Raw genomic sequence first — 7,050 nt, forward strand, 5'->3', positions numbered from 1 at the left:
TATATATATATATAAAATATTTAATTTGTAAATTGGCACTAATATTCATGTGCATAATGTCAACACCAAATGATCAAAATTATGCATGTTGACATGCTAATACACAAGCACCCAGCATCAGTCTCAGAACATGCTAAAACTGATCAACAAATAAAAAAAAGAAAGAAAGAAAGAAAGAACTGTTTTTTTATAGGGAGCAAGCTGTGCCCCCCACAGCCCCTGTTAATTATATATACTAAATCTGAAATTGCATAATTTCCGGGGAAAGATCAAATTTACCAACCTTGAGAATCATCCGATTTGCTACTTTTGTCAGCATTGTGTCAACCATTTGTTTAGTCAGCCAAACTGTGTTCACTAAACACATGCTGATCAAAGCAGCATTTCGGCAAAAGTAGCTGAATGTGTGTATATATATATATATATATATATATATATATATATATATATATATTTATTTATAAATATGGGTCTACTTCATTTGATCAAAAGACCATTTGACCTAAACCCATTTGATCAAAATTTCATTTGATCAAAAACCAGTATTCAAGGCATAAAACTGAGATTTGTTCCCCTCCCCAATGTCATGCAACCCTGGAGTTGGTACATATAGTTAGGGGGTGTTGGGGGGGCAAAGCCTCCTACTAGGTTTCCTTTAAAAGAAAAAAATAACACAAAAAGTACAGATTTTAAACAAAAATAGCTGGGGGGGGCTTCGCACCCCACACACCCCCAATGTGAGGGGCTGCTCCCCCACACATCCCCCTAACTATATATACCAACTCCAGGGTCGCACGACATTGGGGAGGGGGACATATCCCTGTAATTTGCCTTGAATACTGGTTTTCAATCAAATGAAATTACGATCAAATGGGTTTAGGTCAAATGGTCTTTAGATCAAATGAAGTAGACCCATTTATATATTTATATATATATATATATATATATATATATATATATATATATATATATATATATATATTGAGAGAGTGCATGGGTTTACTTATTTAGATCAAAAAAGCACAATATCTAAACTCAAAATGTTGACAAAAAAAAAAAAAATCAATAGTATACTGCCTATGTTCCAAAACATAATATCGAGACACGTAGATTAAAAATTTTTTTGCAGGGGCTTCCTACTGCATCTCTACCACATCCCACTGTTAATCAGTTTTCTAAAAGTAAATTCAACTCCTCTCATACACACACACACACACACACACACTCACACCCGCCACACACACACACACACACACACACACACACATATATATATATATATATATATTTATATATATATATATATATATATATATATATATATATATACACAGACACATATATATATATATATATATATATATATATATATATATATATATATATATATATATATATATACAATATATAGATATATATATATATATATATATATATATATATATATCCCCATATGGGTCTACTTCTAAATTTCGAAGTTTCAAATGTCGACACACTTATAGTTGAGACCACAAGATGAAAGTTTTGAAACTTCAAAATTTAAATAAAAAATAAAAATAAAAACAGAAAAAGTTTTTTTTTTTTTTTTTATGTTTTTGCAGGGGGCAAGCCCCCTGCACCCTCCACCCCCTGCTCATAAGATATACCAACTCAGAGATTGACTACAGCAAGGAAAACAGTAAATATACCATTGTGCATTGTATGGATATCTCAATTTAAAATAATGGTTCAAAGTTTCAAAACTTTGATCTTGTGGTCTCAACCATAAGAAAGTCGATGTTTTGAAACTATGAAATTTAGAAGTAGACCCATATATATATATATATATATATATATATATATATATATATATATATATATATATATAGACACATACATGCCCACACGCACACACACAGATAGACAGACAGATAGATAGATAGATAGATAGATAGATAGATAGATAGATAGATAGATACATAGATACATAGATAGATACATAGATAGATACACAGATACATAGATACATACATAGATAGATACATGAAAAATTATATTGGCATGAAGTTCTACACAATCAGAAATGGGCAGCAACACAATAACTACTTATTACTAATTGCTCTGTAAGGGCACAACTCGTAAGATTACTGTCTATTCTATCATATTATAGTCCTAGTAACTTAGAATGGAAGTAGTGAGAAATGCTGTGAAGTTTGACAATTCCTCTGTAAAAATGTCAGTGATTCATTTCCTGTGACTCATAAATATTTGCTTCGCATAAATGTTTTTTTCCTACATATGTGTTATAGCATCTGTGAAAGGTATTGCACAAGGATAAGGGTGGAAGACATACCTTCCCACCTTGATCTGTCAGTGACAACCTGCTCTTCACTAGTAATAGGAATGTGTTCCTCAGGTACAAAGGCCATGTCCATGGACTGGGTAGGGGATCCGTATTCCACATTTGCTGTATTCAACAAACACTGTGCTCTCTTATTGAGCCAGTTGGTTATCATCACAATCGCTGGGGTCAGACTTGTCTCTAACATCAGGTAGTATGATATCTACAGTGGTGGATCCCAAAAGTGCATCACCTGTGATAACCAAATTAAAGTGCCCACAAGAAGTAAAATGCATCACCTTTAATTTAAACCCAATCCAGAAAAAATAATTATGGCAAATAATGGTAGAATGTGAAAAGATAGATCTTACCTAGTGAGGGTGCTGTTGTGGTTTCTAGCCCTTACATTCTTACACAAAAGAGAAACATATATTTAGTGATATGGACTCTTATTATAGATAGTACCCCACCAGCCTAAAACCCACTTCCCCCGGAGTCCTTTGAAAGTTCTTTATCTACTACTTCTAGTATGTTGAGGGATCAGTTGCTAGTGTCCTCTCCAGCTCAACTGGTGAACCTGGGAATATTGAGGCAATGTTACAATTGCCTCATGTACACAGACAATCCTCTCCTTCTCCCACAAAACACAAATACATGCGAGAGATGCAACTATACGGCCAAACTGGAGGCTGAGCTCTCTCAACATAGGACTGGCAAGACCAGACAGGAGGAGAAGGTAACCACACACAATACATACCCAGTCACACATGGTACCATCACAACTTCAAATCATACACATACTCACACAAAGACATACTCGAAGGCTCTGATCAAAAATTTACCAAAACAGCAGAGGCCACCAAAGCAGACACCCAAACAACTACCACCTCACGACCCAACACATGCAACACATAGACCACACAGTCAGAGTGTCAAACAGTCACAGCCCTTAAGGCCAAACAAAATGCCAGACACACTTGTCATTGGTGATTCCATAGTCAGACACACTGGCGTCCGCTCACCAGACTGAGTAAGGAGAAGGTCACAGTAAGCTGCCTGTTGGGCGCTAGAATCCGCCACATAATGCAAGCACTCAGGTCTCTCAACAGCAGGTACAAGTACGACTCAGTCATTGTCCACACTGGTGTCAACGACCTGAGACGTACCTCCTTGGACTACATGAAAAGGGACATCGAGGAGCTCTCTGATTATGTAGCCCAGGCAGGTATGACCCTGACCTTGAGCAGTATCCTACCTTCACCTAGAATGATGCCACAATACAGTGATAAGATGATCAGCTTTAATAATTGGCTTAAATTCTGGTGTCATTCAAAGGGGATCCAATGTCTGTCTGCCTGGGATGACATGCTGGACAAGCCACGCTGCTTCGAGGGACGGCTTGCACCTGTCACCCTGGGCTTCTGGATATTGGCAAAGGCTCTTGCCACGCCCATAGTGCCTTTTTTAGGCAAGGCGCAAATTCTAAACCTACCACCCTAGAGCACCAAGAAGGGAAAAAACTAAGGGTAATGCTGCTCAATGCCAGAAGTCTCAATCTCAAGATGCACGCACTCGAGGCCCTTCTCAATATGGAGAACATCGATGTCTGTGCTGTGACAGAAACCTGGTTCAAGGCTCCTGAGAGCACCCCAGCACTAACAGGTTTCACCTCATATCATGCGTTCCGGCCCCAAAATCCGGACAACACCAAGAAAGGAGGGGGGGTGTCCATATTCATAAAGAACACCCACACCTCAAGGTTGGTGGCAACGCACGATGCATCGGAGACCATCCAGGTGCAATTAACCATAGGCAAGACTGCTCTGCAATTTGTAGCATGTTACAGGCCACCCTCTCAAACTCAGGAACCTCACATGGCCTTCCTGAAAACATTGGAGGGGATAAATGTATCTCCAAACACCATCATACTAGGTGACTTCAACTACCCTAATATAGACTGGGAACACTACTCAAGCCCGAACACTCTAACCCAAAGATTCCTGGAGTTCATAAACTCAAATGCCATGGAACAACTAGTCACCATCCCCACAAGAGGTGAAAACATACTTGATCTCATCATCACGAACATGGGATCAAAATGTTCAACACCGGAAGTATACACCTCACTGGTGAGATCAGATCATAAACTAATCTCGCTGGAGGTCCTCATCCCGCCCCCACCTGAAACAAAAAAGACCACAGTGAAAAACTTCTCAAAAGCCGATTTCACACTTCTAAAAACTAGTCTGGTCTCTTTTAAGGCCCCTGAGCCAGTGGTAAACATTACTCAAACCGCTGAATCACTTACAAATGCCTTCTACCAGCACCTACAGGACTGCATGGATCAGGCAATCCCAAACAAAACTAACACTCTCTGTACCAAAGGCAAGCGTCCAGTCTGGTGGACCCCAGCCATAAACAAGCTCTACAACAAAAGGAGGAAGCTACTACAAGATAGAGCAAAATCCTTGAAAGGTAAGACACCTTTGATCATTATAAGTAAAAAACTAAGAGCTCTCATAAAATCATCCAAGGCAAATTTTGAGAGAAAAATCGCCAAGGACTCTAAAGACAATCATAAGGCCTTCTTTAGCTATGTTAGAAACCTAGGAGGAAACTCCCAGATATGCTCAGAATTAGTTCAAAATGATGTGAAAATTACTGAACCTACACACATTGCTAACATACTGGCTGACAGGTTCAGTGCAAACTTCTCCCCTCCCCAAAAGGAGAGATATCTATTCCAGAGGATTGCAGCCCCCCAAACATCTCCAACACCCAGGTGAGAACTGCCCTCACTAAGGCAAAAAACACAGCATCCATGGGACCGGATGGTGTCCCCGGCTGTGTGCTTCATGAACTCAATGAGGAATTAAACCCACAGTTAGGACAGCTGTTTAATCTTAGCCTCACCTCAGGATACATACCCAAGGAGTGGCGCACGGTGACTGTGGTCCCACTTCATAAGGGCGGTGCCTCCACAGACCCTGGAAATTACCGCCCCATTAGCTTGACAAGCCTTATCTGCAAAGCCATGGAGAGGATCATAATGGAACTCATAAATAAAGACATAGGGAACTTGCAGACTTTGGATCCAACCCAGTTTGGCTTTGTCAAAGGCAGATCCTGCCTCTTAAACTTGGTTGACTTTTTCGAGACAGTCACCAAGGCCATTGATGAGGGAAAGGCAGTCCATACAGCCTACCTCGACCTGGCAAAGGCCTTCGACACAATACCCCACTCAGGTATCATCGAAAAACTCATCAGCTTGAATGTAAACCCATACATCACAAGATGGGTTGCAAACTGGCTAAGCGACAGAACCCACAGGGTCAGAGTTGCTGGAGCCATGTCAGACTCAAAGCCTGTCACAAGTGGTGTCCCACAGGGCTCAGTCCTGGGTCCACTCTTGTTCGGCATCTACTTTTCTGAAGTACAAGCAAACACAGGAGGGTTATGGCTGACAAAGTTTGCAGATGACTGCAAACTGGGTGCCATAGTCGAAAACACATCTGACACAGATATCCTCCAGAAGGGCCTCACAGAAACGGATAACTGGTGCCAGAGCCATGGCCTGAAGTTAAACGCCAAAAATGCATAGTCATACCCTTCAGGAAAAACAAGGTTACCCTAGCTACCATATAGGTGGCAATCCACTGAGCACAGAAAAAGTCATCAGGGATCTGGGGACCCAAGTTGACAGTAGCCTTCGTTTGACACTCATGTTGCTAAAGTAGTTAGGAAAACCTTCTATATCGCCCACCTGATCATGAAGGGATTCACATCTAGATCAAGGGAGGTCATCGTCCCTCTGTACTCATCACTCATTAGACCTATGATTGAGTACAATGCCCCGTTCGGAATGTATCTGACCAGACACCTGATGCAGCTTGAAAGGCCCCAAAAGTTCCTCACCAAAAGGATAAAGGGTCTCAAAAATATGTCTTATGCTGCCCGACTGAAAGAACTCCAGCTCTATTCAGTCTCATACCGCTTGCTCAGAGGTGACCTGTGCCTGACATATAAGGCCATGTCAAACCCAGATTTGATGAATATGCTTCACCTCAAAAAATCTAGATCCCTCAGAACCACAAGGGTGGGAGACTTAAACCTTGACACAGTTATAAATAGAACATGCTGGAGGGACAGATTCATCACCCAGAGACTCCCTATGCTGTGGAACAAATTCCCGGTACATGTGAGGCAGAGCACCTCGCTGGCCTTGTTCAAGAGGAATCTTGACCAATGGATGGGAGATCGCAGATATACCCCAGGGATTACTTCAGTGTCACTGCTTGACAGAGGCACAGAAAAATGATAGGCATAGTTTTTATTCAAACTAAAGGGGTGGCGAAAGCCACATAACTATGGGCTAGGCTTATAAATGCCCTTGGGCAGATAGCCTAGTATGACCCTATGAACCTATGAACCTATGGAATAGCATAGCTTGGGCAGGGTGCAGGAGGCAACTGCCTTGGATGCAATTGAACCAGTTATGCCTTTGGACTGAAATACATCATTCAGTCACATGTACTTGCCTCAAGACTGCTACCATATCTACAGGGAACCTCCAGTTCATATTCAAGGGAAATTAAACAGTTCTGGGTCTATGTTAAAAGACTGATTTTTTAAATAGTCAAATTTCATATGACAGACTAAAAAGTTGAACGTGTCCCTATTTGCTTAAACAGTGAATTGTTTGGAGATCACAGTATAGTGGGGATCAGGAA

The sequence above is a fragment of the Protopterus annectens genome, chromosome 17.part0, assembly GCF_019279795.1.
Source record: "Protopterus annectens isolate FY-2018-M chromosome 17.part0, PAN1.0, whole genome shotgun sequence".
NCBI lineage: Eukaryota > Metazoa > Chordata > Ceratodontiformes > Protopteridae > Protopterus > Protopterus annectens.